The following is a 22,215-nucleotide window of genomic DNA, read 5'->3' on the forward strand; positions in this document are numbered from 1 at the left end:
TAATTGTATATAGAGATTCCCTTCTTGAACACTCGTTTGTTAAACATGTCATTTGAAATATGATGTAAAAATCAATGTTAATAAATTCTTTAATTTATTAAAGACAGGAAGGGTCGGGCTCTCAACTCAGACCCGCTGCACCGGTGTCAGTTCTGAGCCCAGGTTCGAGCTTGTAATAAAGACTCTTATGGTTAAAAAAAAATGTGATAGCTAACCCCTATAATCCTAGCTACTCAGGAGGCTGAGATCTAAGGATTGTGGTTCAAAGCGAGCCTAGCCAGGAAAGTCCATGAGACTCTTATCTCCAATAAACTACTCAGAAAAAGCCGGAAATAGTATAACTCACATGGTAGAATACTATCCCTGAGCACAAACAGGGATGGCTCCTGGGCTTTGAGTTCAAGTCCTAGGACCAAAAAAGAAAAAAGAAAAAGTAAAAAAAAGTACCAGTCATAGGCAGCAACTTACTCTGTACTCTTAACTTTATGTTAGAATATAGAGGAGAAAAAAAAGGAATATTTGTCTCATAGATAGGAGATTTTAAGTTTGTGATTTTTATAATTTCTATTACCGGTCTAATTATTGGTCATCATCACTACATTACACATCCATTTGGTTCATGTATTTTTTGGTGTATTAGGAAATAATACTTTCACAAATGAAGATGAATACAAAATAGACTAGAATGAATTTGAGTGTGAGAAATGTAAGATATTCTTGCTCAGGTGAAAAGGGCAATTTTCTTCCCCTTTTTGAACTGACTATGTTTGGATAACAGTCTGAAATGTCCATTGTTCCATTCATTCCAGCAGTTGGGTGTGCTAAAAAAATGTGGGTTCATCAACATTCAAATGCTTTTGCTTAGATCATTTCTTTAGAAAACTGATATGTTTTATGACCTTCTTGTAAAGAGGGAGACTGCAGGTATTTCTTAGATAAAACAGAAGAAAAGTCATAGAAAAAAATGTTTTGGTGCTGGAGGTTGAACCCAGGACCTGATATATGCTAAGCACATGCTTTGTCATTGAGATATATATCCTCATCACTACAGGGAAAAAATGGTTTTTAAACATAGTACTGGGATTTGAACTCAAGACCTTGTGCTTGCTGGGCAGGCAGTTTATTGCTTGATCCATGCCTTCGGTCCTTTCACCTTTATGTGTTTTTGAGAATAGCATCTCATTGTTGATGTCCAGTCTGGCCTGCACCAGAATACTATTTGCCCTTTCTTAGTAGGCAAGATGGCAGATGTGATCAAACTTTTATTGATTGGATAGAGTATCATAAACTTTTTTTGCCTGAGTTAGCTTCAAAATTCAGCATTCCCACTTTCCTCCTCTCAAGTAGCTAGGATTCTAGGTGTGAGCCATGGTACCCAGCCTATGGTAAAACATTTTTTTTTAATCTCATAACCAAATCATGTAGAGTTTCGTTTGTAATCAAATTGTTATAGCTATGCAAAAAACTATTACATATATAGTCAACAGACAATATAAAATAATGGCATTTGCAGGCAAGTGGACGAATCTAGAGCAAATCATATTGAGTGAGACAAGTCGAAACCAAAGGAACAAAAGGTGCATGGTATCCTTAATATGTGGCTGTTAGATCTAAACAGTACAAGAGCGAGGACTCAGTATTTGCGTACCCAATGCTATGGACATGGTATTGGAAATATAAACACAGCTACATAGACATAAAAATGTATGACTCTGGGCCGGGAGTTTGGCCTAGTGGTTAAAGTGCTTGCCTAGCATGCATGAAGACCCGGATTCGATTCCTCAGTAACACATATAGAAAAAAAAGCCGGAAGTGGTGCTGAGGCTCAAGTGGTAGAGCTCTAGCCTTGAGAAAGTCCAAGGACAGTGCTCAGGCCCTGAGCTCAAGCCCAGGACTGGCAAAAAAAATATATGACTATAGACATATGTTTTATTACATAAATATGTATCTATGACATACAAGCCCTCAGCCTAATTTTAATTATGTTCTAAAATCTAAGTGCCAGTAATTGTATATAGAGATTCCCTTCTTGAATACTTGTTTGTTAAACACATCATTTGAAATATGATGTACAAATCAATGTTAATAAATTCTTTAGTAAAAAAAACTATTATACTTTAAATAGATTTTTAAAAGAAAAAAATCTTTCTACTAGTTATCTCATAGCCTTGTTCAACATCCAGTTCTAGTATATAATCTATCTTCATTTACAAAATTTTCTCCTGTAACCATTTAAACCTGTTTTCAGTGGTTATTTCAAGACTCAGTAAAACATGATTTTAGGACAACATATGGGAACTACTTTCACAACTATTTGATTTTTTTTTTGATTGTGCTTGAAACTTGCTGGACTTTTCCTTTATCTACCCATAACTTTCAGGAAACAAAATAGGGTCATAACACAGCTGAATATTCAGGAGGAAAGAGAGGAAACAAGGGTATAGGGGGAACCAGGTATCCTAAGAGTTTGGTTTCTTTGAATTTCTAAGGCTTCCTATCTATAATCTCATACTCTTTTGTGCCTAATAAGTTCTGGCTGTTTTTCATGTATGATTTCCAGAAGGAACTTTACCATTAACAGTAAATACCTCACTATATTATAAGAAATACCAAATAAAAATGGCAAGTGGGTGAATGTTGAATTTATCAGCTCACACATTAATTGTTCCAGGTGAGGTGAAGAGTGGGTAAACTTAATACAGATTTTCCAAGCTGAATTGCAAGATAAAGCTTCACAGCCTGTCAACATACGCATAGATACTATGTTCATCACAATTTATACAATTTTAAGAAAAAGATTTTTTAAAAAAAATATGTAACACAATTAACTAAACACAAACTACAAGAGCTCTTGTCTTCTGATGAACCAAGTCAGAGGCCTCTCCTTGATACAAACATAATTCCCCTTTCCCCAAGGTGGTGAATATTTTTCATACATTTTTATTGTCATTAATAGAAGGGTTACATTATATTCACCAGATAGAAGGTGCATTACTTCACAAACATTGATACCCTTTCTCATGTCTTGGTCCCCATTTCCCTTCCCCCACCCCCACCCCTCATCATGTTTTCCCCCCTTCCCTATCCTATTTCAAATAACCAAATAAGCATATATCCAATATATCAGATAACAAGGTAAAATACAGTAACAAAATGAGATAACCAAGGGACAGCAAAAGAGATGAGAGATAACATAGTACATTAAGGACAACAATCACTCATTATATGGCTTTTGTTTCTATATCCTGGAGGTCCTTTCATTTAGTGTATATGGCCTTATGTATCTAGGTTTTGTTCTATTGTAAATCTCTGCTAGGAGAGCCCAAGGTTTCTGAGAAATGAAGGAAACCATTGAGCCTATGTTCTTTTGAGTCTGGCTTCCTCCACTTAATATAATTTTTTTCTAAGTCTTTCCATTTCCTTACAAATGGGGTGATATTGTTCTTTCTGACAGCAGCATAGAATTCCATTGTGTATAAATACCACATCTTGTTGATCCACTCATCAACTGAGGAGCATCTGGGTTGGTTCCATATCTTTGCTACGGTAAATAGTGCTGCAATGAACATTGTTGTGCTAGTGGGTTTAGTATGTCCTTGTTTCTGGACGATTGGGTAAATGCCAAGTAGTGGAATTGGTGGGTCATAGGGAAGCTCTATGTTTAGTCTTTTGAGGAACTGCCATACTGCTTTCCTTAGTGGTTGAACGAGTTTGCACTCCCACCAACAGTGTAGTAGTGATCCTTCCTGGCCACATCCTCACCAGCATCTGTTGTTAGTAGATTTCTTGATCATGGCCATTCTAACTGGAGTGAGGTGGAATCTTAGAGTTGTTTTGATTTGCATTTCTTTTATGGCCAGAGATGTCGAGCATTTCTTCATGTGTCTATAGATGTTTCTTTGGAGATTAGTTTTGGAGTGATTCAATTTTTTTTAGCTGTTGATATATTTTAGATATGAGGAGGCAGTGAATTTTTAAATATACAAATTCTGATGATCACTGTAACTGATCAGTTTTTTATATAACAACTGACTCAAGAAATAATACTTCTGTGAGATTTTTCTCCATTTGCTCCTATAAAGTCCATGTAGTTACAAAATTGGTATAGTATGATGCTGATTATTTATGTAAGACTAGTTCTATGAGGCTACTTCTATGAATTCTGAAAGCTCACTCAATTTTGACATATAGAAATTCATTTTATTTTTATTTTGTTTTTGAAAGTTACAACTTTAGTAAGTTCAAATTTCTTCTTGTGCCTTTTGAATTAAAAGAATATGTGAATATAACATTGAAGTGTGATTTCTATACCTCTTTTCTGGTCTTTTTTTTTTAGGCCTGAGACTGGGACTTGAACTCAATACCTGACATTTTTGCTCATTGGCAAAACGTTAATAAATTCTTAAAAAAATAAATAAATAAAATAGGGCCAGGAGTTTGGCCTAGTGGTAGAGTGCTTGCCTAGCATGCACAATGCTCAGAGTTCAATTCCTCAGTACTCCATGCACTGAAAAAAGCCAGAAATGGTGCTGTGGCTCAAGTGGTAGAGTGCTGGCCTTGAGGAAAACCCAAGGACAGTGCTCAAGGACTAGCAAAAATAAATAAATAAATAAATAAATAAATAAATAAGATAAAATTGCATTTGTGCCAGGCACAGTGGCTCACATCTGTAATCCTAGCTACTCAGGAGGCTGAGATCTCAGGATTGAAGTTCAAAGCCAGCCCGGGCACTAAAGACCATGAGATTCTTTTTTTTTTTTTTGCTTTCTAAAGCACTATTTATGTACTGTTTTTGTGACAAAATTACTACTAAAAGCTGTTTGCTTTCCAATTACAGAAGTATATACAATCTTTGAAAAATACATAGGAACATGAAGAAAACAAAAACATCTTTAGTATTTCCATTCAGAAGCAAACACTTCTAAATTGCTTTCCAGAGTTTTTTTTATTAAAAAATTTATTAACATTGATTTTTACATCATATTTTAAATGATAAGTTTAACAAACAAGTGTTCAAGGAGGGAATCTGTATTTACAATCACTGGGACTTAGAATTTAGAACTCAATCAAAATTAGGCCAAGGGTTTGTGTGTCATAAAAACATATTAATTTATGAAATAAAACATTATGTCTATAGAGTCATAGGTTTTTATGTCTATATAGTTGTGTTTATATTTCCATTACCATGTCCATAGCTTTGGGTATGCAGTTATTGAGTCCTCGTTCTTGTACTCTTTGGATTTAATAGCCACATATTAAGGATACCATGCGCCTTTTGTTCCTTAGGTCTTGACTTGTCTCACTCAACATGATTCGCTCTAGATTCATCCTCTTCCCTGCGAATGCCATTATTTTATCTTGTCTGTTGGCTATGTAGAATTCCATTGTGTATATATACCACATTTTCTGTATCCATTCCTCTGCAGTAGGGCATCTGCATTGTTTCCATTGCCTGGCTATTGTGAATAGTGCAGAGATGAACATAGCTGAGCAGGTGTCCTTATTATATCTTGGGTTATGATGTTCAGGATAGATGCCCAGAAGTGGTATGGCGGGATCGTAGGAAAGGGACCATGAGATTCTTATCTCTAATTAAGCACTAGAAAACTGGAAGTGCTGCTGTGGCGCAAGGAGTAGGGTGGGAGCCTTGACTTGAAGAGCTCAGGGACAACACTCAGGCCTCATGACCAACAAAAACAAAAAACCAAACAACAAAAAAATTGCAGGGGGTGGGGGGGAGGGAAATGGGTACCAAGACATGTGAAAGGGTATCAATGTATGTGAATTAATGCACCTTCTATCTGGCAAATATCATGTAACCCTTTTACTAATTACAATAAAAAATTTAAAAAAAATTGCATTTGCTTTGATGATATATACAGATAGCTGAATTTTTCTAAACTTGAAATTCCTAGGTAGTTTAGGAGACTTGGTTATTGATGGATGGTTTTCTCCAAGTTTTTAAATTGTAAGGGACATAGAAGGATGAGACTGCTTCAGTTTTAGGCCACTGGCAGCTATAAATTACCATTGATGGAAAAATAAAAGGAGTAAGAGTCATTTATAGTCATTTGAACACAAAGAGCCTAAGATGAATATCCATCTTCAGTTACTTCACTTATTCTTCCTTTCATGCTTACATTTTAATTTATATTGGTCCAGATCTTTCTTTCCTGAATTTTTTTTTTTTTTTTTGCCAGTCCTGGGCTTGAGCTCAGGGCCTGAGCACTGTCCTTGGGCTTTCTCAAGGCTAGAGCTCTACCACTTGAGCCACAGGACTACTGCCTTTTTTTTCTACATATGTGGTACTAAGGAATTGAAATCTGGTCTTTGTTTATGCTAGGCAAGCACTCTACCACTAGGCCAAACTCCTGGCCCTTTCCTGATTTTTAACATTCACTGTTTACAGTTGTTTCATTGATTGTCTCACATTTGTTTCCCAGATGACAAGTTTTCTCCAAAAGTACTTTATAAATCACTTTCACCTACTCTCCCATTTGGGCAGGATATATTCTTTTCTCATGATGGATGTGGTGGCAAAATTTGATCACAACACAAATGACATAAAATTGGCTGTGAGCCACTGCACAGATTTCTACTTTTCTAGTTTTCCCTATTTTATAAAAGATGACTTTCTTTAATACAACTCAGATTCCCATTCCCCTTGATATGTGGAAGCATAGAACATCTTACATTTATTTGTTTTGCTCTTAGAAGTACTTATAATTCATTTAATTTTAATAATCCCTGCCTTTCATTGGAAGGAACCAAAATCTCTACAGAATCATGTTATTTAACAGAGAAACATCTAACAAATCCTTAAAATGCAATTTTACCATCAATGAGTGAGTTTCTTTAATTTTGATTTTCATCAACTTACTTGGGGTTGCATTTTATGAAGGGGAGCTCACCTTTGTTGGGGAGGGTGTCAACTTCTTCATGCAGTGTCTGCATAGATAAGCTCCCCCCCATTAAATGCAACATTAAGTCAGACTCTCTGAGGTGTTTGTGGTATGCTCCCTACCTCCTTTTCCCAGCAACAGTTGGCCTATCGTCTGTAATAGAGCTGAAGAAATTACTGTTGTCTCATGCTATTGTAGCTGGCTTGCCACTGCAGTATGACACATTAATTATGCATTGGTATTTGTTAGGTAAACAGATCTACTGTGATGCTATATAAATATACAGCACATACAGTATGTACAGAATATAATACGTGACAATGATAAATGACTTATTGGTTTGTGTATTTATTATATTTTAACAATTACTTCAGCATTAAAAAACGAATATTGTGCTGGGTGATGTTGACTCACAGCTTCTACCACCTCAGGAAGCTGAGATGTGTGTATCCTGGTTTGAAGTCAGACCTGGCAGAAATGTTCATGAGATGTTTATTAAACACAGAAACCTGACAGTAGAGCTATAGCTCAAGTGGAGCTAAAAAGCCAAATAAGGGGGCCGGGAGGTTGGCCTAGTGGTAGAGTGCTTGCCTAGCATATAAAAGACCTGGGTTCAATTCCTCAGTACCACATACACAGAAAAAGCCCAAAGTGGTGCTGTGGCTCAAGTGGTGGAGTGGTAGCCTTGAGAAAGCCCAAGGGCAGTACTCAGGCTGTGATTTCAGGCCCCAGGACTAGAAAAAATAAAATAAAATAAAAAGCCAAGTGAAAAATGTGAGATCCAGGCTCAGTCCCTAGTACTGGCATACAAACATACAAACAAGTGTTGCACTGTGAAACAGTTCCCTTTGTTAGCCCAGCAGCTGCTTTCTATATCTCATGTCTCTTGATTGCTTCAAGAAGGCATGATGTGGGGGTACCCTGTGTCACAGTAGTGTGGGTAAGTAGGTTCATGGATGACCTTGCCTACTGACAGTTCTCAGAACACATCTTCAATGTTAAATGGCTCCCAACTACCATTTTTCTGCAAACTGGAGAGGCCTGAAAAAAGAGAACACAGAAAACAGTACTTGGTTTTCATGACTCCCTTCAGAGTGGAAGAGATTTTTTAAATTTCACGGATGTTTCCAAGATCTGTCAGTTTATTATGGATCCAGTTGCTCCTACTGCTCAGTTTATATCCCCCAGCATATTTCCTATGTCTAAATAATATGTTTCCTTTGGAAAAGGAAGTTCTAATCCAATTATGACATTTTCCCTAGTAGAAAAGTATTTCCTTCACTTTCTGTCAACTGCAGCTCATGGTAGAGAGCTCTATGAGTAATTTACTAGCCTGTCTCAAAGACATAAGGCAGACTGCTTAGAAAACACATACTATGCCTCAAAAGAGTACATAATGGGCAGAGTATTGGTGGTTCACACCTGCAATCCTAGTAGAAAAGAGAAAATAGGTTTATAGTTTACTCAATATTAACAAATGGGAAGCATAAACTCTGAAATATGGTACACATTACGTCTCACATGAGGTCAGAAGAAGCAGAGAAAACACTTTATGAATTGACTTAAATTTTTAGCTCCATATCACACCATGGCCTACAAAGACATCATTAATATAGTTCATGTGATGCGTTAATCTGGGACTCTCTGCTGGATGATTAAATCCTCTCCACAGATGATCACTTGTGAGCCAGATGCGGAACCAAGTTTAACCTCAGTTGTAACCGAAATGTCCCAGAGGATGGGTTAAAGTCAACCTATTCAAAGTAACATGGGCAGTATAAAATTGAGATTAAAAATGCTCTATTAGTTTTTTGTTTGTTTACCAGTCCTGGGGCTTGAACTCAGTGCATGGGCACTGTTCCTGCACTTTGTTTTGCTCATGGCTAGCACTCTACCACTTGAGCCACAGCACCACTTCCAGTTTTTTCTGTTTATGTGGTACTGAGTAATCAAACGGAGGGCTTCATGCATGCTAGGCAAGCACTCTAACATTAAGCCACATTCCAAGCCCTCTGTTAGGTTTTTTTTTGTTGTTTGTTTTGTTTTGTTTTTTGTGGGTTATGGGGTTTGTGCTCCAGCTTCGGCGCTGTCCCTGAGCTTTTCAGCTCAAGGCTACCACCCTACCCCTGGGCCTGGAAGTTGTCCCTGAGCGCTTCAGCCCTACCCTCCTACCCTTGAGCCAAGCCCCACTTCCCGTTTTCTAGAGGTTAATTGGAGATAAGAGTCTCAAGTCCTTTTGTGCCCGGGCTAGCTTTGAACTTTGATCCTCAGATCTCAGCCTTCTGAGTAGCTAGGATTACAGGCTTGAGCCACCACGCCTGGCTCACTATTAGTTTTTTTTTTTTAAACAACTTTTAGGGAGTAGGTGGTTCCGAGGACATTCTTATCTTGAAATTTCATTTCTTTATCGCTAATTACTTGAGGGTTCAAGCTGGGTACATTGAGATAAGTTATCTTCAGTGGCATAAATTAAAAAGCTGGTTACAGATTCTGAACTATTTTTCTGTTGTTGGTTTAAGAATTTGAACTCAGGTCCTTTTCCTTGTTTGGCTGGTGCTCTACCATTTGAACCTGTTTTTACCTGTTTTCCTTTGGGGATGGAGACATACATAAATTTCTGCCAGCTTATTATGTAACTTATACATCTGAGCCACTAGCATCCACTGGTCCCTGAGTTATTTTGACCACAGAAAGCACTAGGAAGATCAAAATCCTTTGGATAATACTCTTGAAATTTTAGAACCTTTAGAAGACTGCTCACCAAAAGAATAATTATAGGTAGTTATATTGTGGCAAATCAATATTTTTATATACTGAACTGCGAGTCAAAATTCAGGTCTTATTTTTAGTTCAAATTAGGACAAAATGGTAACCTAAAATTTAAAATAGAACACAACCAAGACAAGGTAAACTAAATTTCAAAGTTCTTTATTAAAAGTGAATTAATGAAAACTGAATTAGGCCATGGGACAAAGCAGGTTATTAGGTTGACTAACAAGAAAATCTGATTTTCAAAATAACAAGAAAATCTGATTTTCCAAGCCAGTGATAACACTGTCTCCATAGGGAAGCTTTTGGTCAAGAGTGTATACTAGAGAAAGAAAGGCAAAGCTGACAAACTCTTAGACTGGGGGCAAAGAAAAACCTTAGTTACCAGTTAAGTCATTGTATCTGAATACTTCTTAAGGTAGACTGTTTTGTTGTTCATAGCTGCTTCAGATGATTCAAGCTAATAAACCTTGTTGAACATTTTCCAAAGCCTTTTTAGGGAATCCTGGGGTTTGGAGGGCAGGGGCAGGGCACCAGTAGAGGAAAAGAGTAGTTCTTAGCTTTGACTGTCTAGAAGCAAATGAGGCAGATGAGAGCCAGAGTGGAAGAACCTGCAGAGGTGTCTCCTGGATAGTCTTTGCAAGATGCTCCTGTGCTGTTCTTGGGTGGATTTGTGGTACAGGGATCATTTGGGGGGCTATGATGTGCAGTTCCTTGCTTGGTGTGGGGGACCCCATTCTACATCATGCAGATGTACCTAGTCTCAGATCTAAAGAACACAGCCTTACTGTTAGGTCAGGAAACAATGAGAGAAAGAAACTGGAATGTTTTCAACTATTGCAATATCTCCCCATGCCCCCTGCTTCGGGTTTGGAAGTGGGAGGAAGAAGAAAAGATGTAGAACTGAAGGAGAAAAGGTGAGAAAAATACAGACATGAAGCATGAATAATAAGTCAGAAATAGGGGTGGGAGGTATAGCTCAGTTGGTAGAGTGCTAGCCCATGAGTGAGTCGGGTACCAAGTTCACAACTTGGTCTCAGACCCAAAATAAATGAAAACAACAACAACAACAACAAAAACAAAGAAATAAGTCAGAAATAATCATGGCAAAAATGTTTTGAGAACTTACGTCACCAATTATACTCATTCCCTTCTCCATAATCCCCAGAGTTTGAACTTACTTAATCCCTTTTGCACTTTCAAAACATTTTTTCAGATATAATCTCACCTTTATTCTCAGGCTGGCCTGAACTGCAATCCCCATATAGCTAGGATGACAGAAACATACCACTATGCTCAGCATTTTTTAAAAAATAGAGTGCATTTAGTGGAATATTTTACTTTATTTTTGCCTTGGCTAACCACAAACAACAATCCTACCCGTCTCAACTCCCTAATAGATAGCATTACAGTTTGGCCATCATGCTTGGCTACCACACTCTTGTATATTACACAGTAGCTCATATACACACTTCATATATTTGCATAAGATATTTATATATTACATATATCTCATATTCATAATGCACTCAATCAGTGTAAATTCCTTAGTTTGTGACTGAGCTGAGATGACAAACACAGGCTCCATAGCCTTTCTGCTTCTCTGGTGGGAACACAGGACAATACAACCCCCAGTGACCCCATTTATGTCTATGAACAGTCTTATGCCTGGCAGTGATGGGAACTAGTAGAGTCACTGGAGGGATGATCCACAGCCTCCAGCCTTCTGACACTGCTCGGAATTAGAAGGACCACTGTTTCTGTGCTCTGTGGCCCAATGGGAAGCTGAAGTCAACTCAAGCTCACTATGAAGGAACTTGCTGAATAGACTTTGGGGAGAATAGCAAAATGAACTTACTTTTCTTCTTTAATTAAAGTTGGTCTAAGACATTATTTCGGGCTCAGATGAAAAAATTGATAGAAATATTACAGTCATTGGGTGAAATCTGTATTTTTGCTAGAGTTCCAAGAGATTTCCCAGTGAGTCACAATATCTAGAAGAAGAAAAGATAATATTTACAGAAGAAGTGTTATCATTCAAATGAAGTCTGCCATGAAGATTAACTAAATATTACTAGTTACAACTATTACAAACACAACTTTGACAAATAGCTTATTACTGTCATGAATTTTTATTATACATCTGTAAATTGAAATAATAATTATTACTTTGAAATTTAAAATAGAATGGCATACATCCTAAAGAATATTAGATAATTTAAGACAATATTAACATTAAGTTTGAAGTCACATATAAGAATTTCCACTACAGTTATTTAGTGATCTGTTACTTATAAGACAATTTAAATTGCTTTTTTGTGATGAACTAATAATTCTAGGCTCATAAATGGATATTCAGTGAATTAAAATTATTTATAACCTCTGTTATAGAACTACATGTTTATAAAACTCAACCAAGTAGGAAAATCCATATTTGTTTAAAAAATATAAAATCGCTTCAAAATTATTTGAAGTGAACAAATACATAAAACACTAATTGCTTGGGAACCAACTTATTTAAGGTATGACTTTACAGATAATGTGTCTTTTGTTGTCTCCATAATAACAGAATAAAAGAACTTAAGAGAAGAGGTTTCACATAATCTTGATGAAAAGGGTTAAAGCCTTTACTCAAATTTAAATCATCAAATTAAATTTATATCCAGTTAACTTCAAAGCCTAAAATATATTTATTATATTTGGACATAATTGTCAGGAACTAAACAACCTAATTATCAAATTCATTAAGAGGCCCAAGTATTCTTCATAGCACTATGGTATAAACAATGTTTTATTTTGAATATCACTAAACTATTCAGTGATATATTTGCTTAATGAGCCTATATAACATCACTAATTTTCTGTTCCATTTTTCCTGGAGTCAATTTTACTAATGTTAGCCACATTGATTACGAGCTCCCTGACTGCCAGAGATGGAGTCCAGAGCTCATATGGGATTTGAGCAGTAGTGTCAGCAGAATCAAGTACATCTGACTTCCTGCTATGGTTACTCCATGTCTGTTTTTCCTTTTTCATGTTCCTATCTACTTGAAAGCTTCCCAGAACCAAGTAACATGCATGATGAAAAATCCCTTTGTCTCTTATTATAGACTACTCATCTCTTAGTCACTCAATAGCCCTCTTGTTTTTCAGATCAAGTAATGTGCTGTTGCCATTGGGATCAACTAATGCCTGTTCCACTTAATAATGATCCCACGGCATGAGTAGTGATGCTACCAATTTTGATATGTCCAAGGTAATCCACAAAATCCATCCTTGAAATGAAAAGTTGATGCAACCCAGAATTTTTTTTTTTAACCAGTCTTGGGGCTTAAACTCAGAGCATGGGCACTGTCCCTGAGCTTCTTTTGCTCAAGGCTAGCACTCTACCATTTGAGCCACAGTGCCACTTTGGCTTTTTCTGTTTACATGGTACTGAGGAATTGAACCCAGGGCTTCATACATGGTAGGCAAGCCACGAAGCCACATTCCCAGCCCAAAGGTCGAAAATTCTCAAAGAAAAAAATATCATTTAGGAGGTTGCTAAGGTCAGTAAAGGTGAATCTATAGGAGAAATTATAGTAAAGGAAAACAAAATCTATGCTAGTTTTATTGCCACACTGCAAAAGTAATGTTTATAGTGAATGACAAATGCTTATTTAAGATGTAAAAGGTATTAAAGTCATGGGTTTGTTCAGAAAACAAAACAAAAACGTCATATATATGGAGTGTAACACGGCCTGTAGGTTCTGGTATCCACTGGGGACCATTAGAATGGATCCACTGTGGAATGGGTGGAACTCCTGGCTTTTACTCCAAAGGTCCAAAGGTCAAATATTACATATGGAACATAGTATCGATGTGGCTTGAAATATCCTGCATTGTCAAACCCAATTCACTTCTACCTAGTGAACATATAAAATAATTGCTGGTTTTGGGTGCTGGTGGCTTACACCTCTAATCCTAGATACTCAGGAGGCTGAGGTCTAAGGATCAAGGTTCAAAGCTAGCCTTTGAGAGACTCTTACCTCCAGTCAGCCAGCAAAAGGAAGTGGGAATAGAATGCCAGCCTTGAGTGGAAAAGTTAAGTAAGAGCACAAGGTCCTGAGTTCAAGTCCCAGTACTGGCATACACGCGCGCGTGCACACACACACACACACACACACACACACGAGTATGAAAGTAACTTAATTCATAGAATTAAGTAATAAGTTTGGCAAGGACTGCATCAGGATCAACAAAGCAATTTCTTTTCCTCTTCGTCTTTGTGCCCAATTGAATTTTGACAGCTTCAAGAGGGCAAAACCATAGTTACCAATTCCATAATTATCATGGAAATGTTCTGTGTGATGTTTCTTATCTTTAGAGCTTCTGGATGCAGTCTTCTACAGCAGAGAAGACTGAAATAATAGGAGATGATAAATCCTCACATAGGAGTTTACTGAATGACCACATTGATCTCTAGGCTAGAACATCCTTAGATTTTGCAGGGGAGCAAATAATAAACTTTTGTTGCGGCAAGTCACTAATATTTTGAGAGCTGATTGTCACAGCAACTAGCCTTATACTCTAGAACAGTGGAGAAGGGGATGTTTTATACAATATGAAATCTTCTGTCTTTGCCAAGGCTGCCCCCCTTATGTTAATAATTAAACTAGCATCTTCAATAATGATGGTTCTTGATACTTATTGGGTAACTAATGCAACTACTTTTCAAAAAGCATATAGAGATTCAGAGAAAAGGAGAAAGGCACACACCATTATATAACATGTTTGACTTTTCATTTTATCTCATAGTAATACTTATGGAAGTCAGGGAAAACATTCAAATGTGAGCTACGGTTCCTATTGGATTTCTACATGATTCTCCCCAGCTTCACAGTTGTGGAAGTTAGTTCCTGCTGCGGTGCTGTGGCTCAAGTGGTAGAGTGCTAGCTTTGAGAAAACCTCAAGGACAATGCCCAATTCCTCAGTTCAAGCCCAGGACTGGAAAACAAAACAAAACAAAAGCCAAAAGAAATGTTTATGGAAAAGTTGGCTTTCATCGATGAGTTACTTCTTCTGCCTACAATCTACTGATACAATGAAAGGAGAGTCTGAGGGAACTGGTTAAACACAATGATCAAAAATTTAAAAATCAGCACTTGGCCTAAACACCTGCAAAATCTTAATAAACTTATTTTCCTAAGGACATTAAGGATTAAGCTCACAGATCTTAGCTTGACACTGAAAATATAGGAACATATCTAAAGCCAATACATGCTTAACACTAGTCCATCATAAAGTGATTCAGTCTTCTAAAAATAAAAATTAAAAAAAAATTCTCCCAGTTCTGAGTCAGTGGGGTGAGATTACAATCAGGCCCTGCAGACTAACAGATTTTGTTTAAGTCCATCCTGTGCTCCTTAACTTATACACTGATTAACATATTTAAGAGTCAGCTTCCTCCTCAGAGTTTTCCTCACCTGGCTGCTGTGAGAAATAAACAGAGCCTGGTGTAGGCCTTATATTGTTTGGGGCCTAGTATATAATAAACACTAAATAGATGTTTACAGCTTTGCTATTTACTGATTATCATTATAATAAATTATATTATTGTTCACGGTGGGACCACAGAATACTGGTGCAACATGCTCATCTATTAAGTATATGTCCATGATTATTTTCTAAACGTATTTCCTATCTCATAAAAAAAAAAAACCAAAAAACCCCAAAAAACATTTTCTAGTTGTGATCAAAAGAAACATCTTCTGCCACCTAGTGGCTTCTTATGATCAGTCAACGAAAACAAAAAGACAAAAACTAAAAAACAAAAGAATTATTTTTAAGCCAATGGCTAAAAAAAAATAGCTAAAGCCTATGCTATAGAATTTTTTCAAAAGAAGAAATATGTATAAGATAGAAAAATCCCTGAATTCCAAACACTAAAATCCCATTACTGTTTTTCTTCATTATATGGTATTGGTTCTATTTCGTTTGAATATTGAGGTACTAACCTCATCTGTGCAGTCACTAAACGCCTTTATGGCTTTGTGTCCCAGCTGAAGTTCTTCAAGGCAGAGGTGAAATATTGATGTAAGGATTTACTTTCTATGTCTTGAAAATACAAACATAACAATTTAAAAAATGTAGGTACTGGGGTCTGGGAATGTGGCTTAATGGTCGAGTGCTTGCCTAGCATGCATGAAGCCCCAGGTTTGATTCCTTAGTACCACGTAAACAGAAAAAGCTGGAAGTGGTGCTGCAGCTGAAGTGGTAGAGTGCTAGCCTTGAGCAAAATCAGCTCAAGGACAGTGCCCAGGCTCTGAGTTCAAGTCCCAGGACTGACAAAAAAATGTAGGTTCTTCTATTTGTTTCTTAACTTGTGGAGCAAAGTCCATATTTACTTTCATACATACACGTGCAAGTGTGCACACACACGTATGTTTATGGATATACATATGTGTGTTTGCATGTGTGAGTATGCATGAAAATTGTAGAAGTCAGCCAGGTGCTGATGGCTCATGCTTGTAATCCTGGTTACTCAGGAAGATGACAGATCTGAGTGTGTAGAGTGCTTTTTGATCAGTCACCCCATCCATTATTCCTCCCACATCTCACCTACCCTTACCACCTACCCCTAATCATGTCAAGTTTCCGACTTTCCCACACATATACATTGAATATTATGACTGGATTTGTTCATTGTTTCTTTTTCCATTCGTTTACTTCCCCATTAGTCCCCCTCCATTCAAAACTTGTTTCAGCTTCCTGGTATTCATTTTAACAAACTGTTAATTATTCGAAAGGTTTATACCACGGAAATTTCACTCCCATATGCTTTAGTCAGCTTGGATACACACATACACACACACAACATAGACATACACTCTATATACAAACACATACATATATACACATATATGAGAGTGTATATGAAAGCATGCATGCAAGAAAATAAAAGCATGCATGAAAGTCTTTATGGGCCTGGCTTACTTAGCACAATTTTTTTTGCCCCAGATCCATCCGTTTCACTGTATTAATTATATTCAATTTTTATGTGTATTTGTACTACTAGCGTTTGAAATCAGGGCCTCATGCTTGCTAGGCAAGTGCCCTACTGCTTGAGTAATAGCTCAAAGCTTTAAAAATTTTCTTTCAAATGGTAAAAAGACAAAGATAATTTTATTTGTTATTAATGCTTATGTTGGAAAGATATAGACAATTTTCATTAAACAGAATATATATATGTGAGTATATATAAATGTACATAACACATGTGCACGGATATCTATTGAGTTAAACACACAAAACTTCTGTCTTTAAGGAATTTAGAGAAATATCTCTTAATCTTTGAACTGAATACTTAATCAACTTACAGAATCTCTGCTAATACCAATGACTTGTTGGCACCAAAGAAACATTGATGAATATGGTATTATATATATTGTATGGAATATATATAATCTAGAATCACACATGTGGGGAAGACAAATACATTATAATATGATAATAAGTTTGTGGTTAGAATTCTGTGCTTAGTGCCACAAAACAAAATTTATCCCCCAATTTGGCTCAGAGTAGACTGCTGTAGAAGGGAATGTCTAGGTAAAATGAAGATGAAATAGGTAGTTACGCTGAGATGTGAAAGGGGTTTATGCTGTAAGGAAACAGAATAACTTCACTGAAGAGTAGGAAAGGGAGGGCAAAAAATAGGGCTAGGCCTGGAGCCAATGGCTCATGCCTGTAATCCTAGCTCCTTCGAAGGTGGAGCTAGGGAGGATCATGGTTACAGATCAGACCAGGTAAAAATGTTTATAAATCCTCCATCTCAATAAACAAAACAAAATAAAGAAGACCCTGGTACTGGAGACACACACTTGTCAGTTCAGCTACAAAGGAAAAAATCTTAAATAGGAGGATTGCTGTTCAGGTCAGTGTGGGGGCCAGGGAAAACGAAGTAAAAAAGGTGAGAGGCACAGCTCAAGCAGTAGAGTGACTCCTTTGCAAGTGTAACACTCAGCATTGTCAAAAACAAAACAAAAATAAGAAAAGTTTAAACAAAAAGCCCAAGTTATTAGAAATGCTAAGTACAACGGGGCACTGGACTATATAATTTATGTTGAAAGAACAGAGAGCATGTTACTCCTTCACTGAGTAGCTTTAACTAGCTTTAACTCGTAATAGACAGGATCAGTCTTGCACTTTAGAACTGTTTCAGTTTTTGGTAGAAAATAGGCTGACTAGCTGGGGAGACTTTACATGATGTAATTCATCTCATGTTACAAGAACTTTAAGTAGCTAAGTTGACTGTAGTCTTTGTGTCTGGCAAGACTCCAACATAGTAAAGTGATAGAAAAGTTTCTTAGAAAAAAAAATTGTCAGAGCAAGAAAGCATGTGGCAGAGACAGGCCATGAAAAGGCGGTAGTTCAGCTAGCCTCAGGTACTGGCTTTGCAGAGTCCAAATTCCTGGTGCACGTAACCCCATACATAGGATGAAAAGCTCTCCCTCAGATGCAGCAGACTGAGAATACTCTGGCCCCAATCACCTTTGCCACACCTTGTTCTTGCACTCAGGTGAATCAAGCCCAGAAAACCAGAGCCTGATGCTCTACCTAGAGCAGAGGGCAGCAGCTGAGACTGTGTCCAGTGATACCAGGGAGGCAGATCACAAAAATTGAGAACTCTGTAATCTCATCGAAAGAACTGACATTATTTGAAACAACATAGGAGGGAGGTTCAAGCCTAAGATCACTCTTAATTAATTGCAAGAAACTAATCTATAAGCTATCTAGTTTATCAGAAAACAAAAACAAATAAACAGAAAAGGAGACAACTAAGATAAGCCTCTCCTGGGAGAAAAAAAAAAAGTCAAGGATTGACCTAACAAACTACCTCTGTCTGAATTGTGTTGGGTCAAAAAGTGGAGCGATTTATGCCACAGGGAATAAAAACAAACAAAAAGAAAAAAAAACCCACAGGAATCATTCGGCATTCAGCCCAACAGAACAGCTGGATATGGAGGCAAATAGCTTAACAGGGATATCCGGAAAAGAGGTAGCTGGAGACAGAAAGTCTTGTTGAAACCATTATCACCCTGATGACTTGTGAACAGGTCTGAGGCTCACAAGGAGTGACAGAAGTGGCTTTACACTTGGAGAAAAATGGATTTAACTAAACTAGGCCAAGTTGCTAAACAATCAACAACAAAAAATGCTGAGGTGGTAAATGAGTAAGGGGAACCAGTATACAGTTACTATATTAAATTGTCTAGATGTCAACAAAAAATTATGAGTCATGCATAGAAACAGGAAGTATAGCCCAAACAACACAGGAAGGCAAGAAGTAAGCAACAAAAACTATCTGTGAGAGGGCCAAGATGTCAGACTTAACAGACACGTCAAAGTATCTATTATATATATATATATATATATATATATATATATATGTTCAAGGACTACATATCGAATGATTCAATTTGTATGAAATATTCAGAGAATGCAAAAACCATAGAGAGGGAAAGTTTTTGCCTAGGCTAACAAGAACAGAATTGGCTTATGGGGTTTCTTTTGGGGATTGATGAAAATGTTTTAAATTTGATTGTGGTGATGGTTGCATATCTCTGTAAATATACTAAAGACCATTACATTATACATTTAAAATAGTAGGGCAGGAATGTGGCTTAGTAGTAGAGTGTTTGCCTAATATGCGTGAAGTCCTGGGTTTGATTCCTTGGTACCACATAAACAGAAAAAGCCAGAAGAGGTTCTATGGCTCAAATGGTAGAGTGCTAGCCTTGAGCAAAAGAAGCTCAAGGAAAGTGCCCAGGCCTTGAGTTCAAGCCCCAGGACTAGCAAAAAAAAGTAATTGTATGATATGTGAATTATATATATGCATATGTAATATATAATTATATTAAAAATAAACAACACAGACTCCAGACAAGAAGAAAAAGAAAGAAAAGTCTATGTGAATGCTATGACAGTAGAATAAAGATATGGATTTGAGATCAACTTAAGACGGGATCAGTCTAGTTTGAGTAACTCAAATTTAATATTTTCCTTGAAAGCTTTCATGGTAAGAAGCTATTGAAGTTAAGTCATAAGCAGCTCCTTGTCCTAAACCTAAAGAAACATAACAAAGGGGGAAAAGTTAGAGAAAGATGAACAATCCTTGCCCAGGATGAATATTTAGCCACACTCAATTAAAATATAAAAATACTTCCAAGGTGGTTGGTAAATAGATGCCTTCTGGAACCATCTCTACTTTCCTACCTTAGGAAGCCTCCAGCTACCATAGACATCCTGGTAGCTTCTGCTAACCCCTATTTCCTTCTACAGAGAGATTTCTCCAGAAAATAAAAGGCTAGTATCTGGCAGAGTGGGCCACTAGGATATTGCTGGGCCACTATGGCCTATAGTTGTTGTAACTGCTGGTCCTCTGAAAAGGGAAAGCCACCACGGTCATCTTTCTAGCCAGTGATGGACAGAGATTTTCCCTCACACAAGCTAACCATTATATAATCCTACCTCTAGTTTCTAGAATTTTTTTGAAGTTTTTTTTCTACAGTATGCAAGTGAATTTTAATAACAGCTCTTGGAATAACTGAAAATGATTAGACTTTAGAGTTTGTTTGTACTAGACAGATCTTTTCCAGTATATGACTTTAAAATATTTTTTTCAAATTTTACTTTTGTAAGTTTATGAGAAAACTAAAAACCATATATAAGATCCAGCATTGCCTTCTAATCTTATTCCTCTAGTTATTTATGGAATATATGTTAGTATATACTACTTGCAATATCCTGTGTGATGGTCATGGAAATGTATTCCTCAAGCTTGCCAGGAGCATGCTTCTTCCCCAAGCTGCCACTGCCAATGCTGAAGGGCCATTCTTCCCCTCCCCCACCCCACTTCTCTCCCTCTCAGCCAATGGCTAAGTGCCAAATGTATGAGTGCCAGTTTTCCCCACCTGATATGGGCTACCTCTAATGGGCAATTTTAATTCTTGGTTGGTCTTGTATAACTTTATAACGATGGTGATCTAAAATCTTCTTAGCATTTTCCTTGTTCCCGGATATCAGACTCATAATTTAGTCTGAATGATCCCATGCCTTGCTCCTAACCTTTATTCCTGATTTTACATAGGTCCTTCTCCCAATAATGCCCATAGCTATCTCATTCCATTCCAGCCAGAAAACCAACAGAAGGGATATTTAAACTGCCTATTAGACTTCCAAGAGCCGACCTGCAGAGTTATATTATATATGTTGGTAGTTCCCAAAAGGGTCAGACCTGTAATGACAATTAGTCATATTAGTTAATGGCTTTCCATGTCAGGATTAGATTAGAGGAATCTAACTGGAGGAATGTGGTGATATGAAGAGAAATAGAGGACCAGTATGGCATCCTAGGACATGACAATGTCTGAAAAATCAAGGAGGTATAATCAGTCAAGAAATCAGAGAAGGAACAGCTAATGAGGAAGGAGAAAAATAGAGAGCCATCCATAAGACAAGACCGTAAAGTCTTTCGGGGATATGTGGCAACTGTAGAAAGCTGTATCCTTACAAGAGCCATTCTATGGAATGGAGAGAAGTGGGCCAATTAAGAGGGAGATTGGGTGAAAAGTTGAGGTAAAGATAATGGCAATTATTTTCATTTAGCTGTGATACGGTAGTGCACACTTTGGTTTGAATTTCTACTTAAAAACAGCAGAACTTGTAAACACTTTTCATAAGCCTGTGTTCTTTGTTCTACTATTTCTACTACTATTTCTGTACCTACTGTGTGTTTTTTTAAACGAAGGGTAAGATATATCGGAAAGTGCATAAAGTGCACTTAAAATGTGAGTCTTGATGGGTTTTAAAATACCTGTTCTTAGTCACTGTTCATACCAAGATATAGAAAATGAGTACTCATAAAATTCTCAGTGCAGCTTCTATAAACCTTCTAAGCAGAACCATCCATTCATTATTTGGCCTAACACTAATAACAATCATTATCATTAACCTTCTTTTTTGTGTGTGGTGTGGTACCGGGGCTTGAACTGCAGAACTGGGTGCTGTCCCTTAGATGTTTCGCTCCACGTTGACGCACGACCCCTTGAGCCCCAGCTCTACTTTAGGCCTTTTGGTGGTTAATTGGAGATAGAAATCTCTTAGAGTTACCTGGCTTCGAACTGGGATCCTCAGACCCCAGCCTCCTGAAGTATGGCTTTCCATTACATCGATTACATAATTGTTTATATAAATATATGCTTTCTGAAAGACATAAGGTACTGTTTTAGTATAAATAGAAACTTACCAGCTAGCTCGAGGTATAAACGTCAAGCATTTGGCGCCAAAATACAAGCTGAGATATCATTGGGGCAATACTCTCTGAAAGCCCCGCCCATTCCCCGAACCACGCCCTCTTTTGCCTTTTTCGTTGGGTCCCATCGGTCCCGCGGAGGAAAAAGGCGGCCTTCGTGACATGCGCCTTACGGACCGGCGAGCTTCTCTCTGCACCGTTCAGGGGCCAGACATGCGCACTGGAGGTGCTCCCTGTGAGCATGCGCAGAGC

The 22,215-nt window shown here is 37.4% G+C and overlaps 1 long non-coding RNA gene across 1 annotated transcript; it reads right to left on the reverse strand.

Annotated features, from left to right (window-relative positions):
• Window positions 1–7,856: 7,856 nt before the first annotated feature.
• On the reverse strand, window positions 7,857–22,138 carry LOC150055132 (uncharacterized). The gene is made up of 3 exons (XR_016537683.1): window positions 21,958–22,138; window positions 11,530–11,665; window positions 7,857–7,943 (listed from the first exon to the last, which is right to left on the reverse strand). It is a non-coding gene; the product is annotated as an uncharacterized LOC150055132 (long non-coding RNA).
• Window positions 22,139–22,215: the final 77 nt, after the last annotated feature.

This window comes from Megascapheus bottae, chromosome 14 (genome assembly GCF_031878675.1).
Source record: "Megascapheus bottae isolate mThoBot1 chromosome 14, mThoBot2.hap1, whole genome shotgun sequence".
NCBI lineage: Eukaryota > Metazoa > Chordata > Mammalia > Rodentia > Geomyidae > Megascapheus > Megascapheus bottae.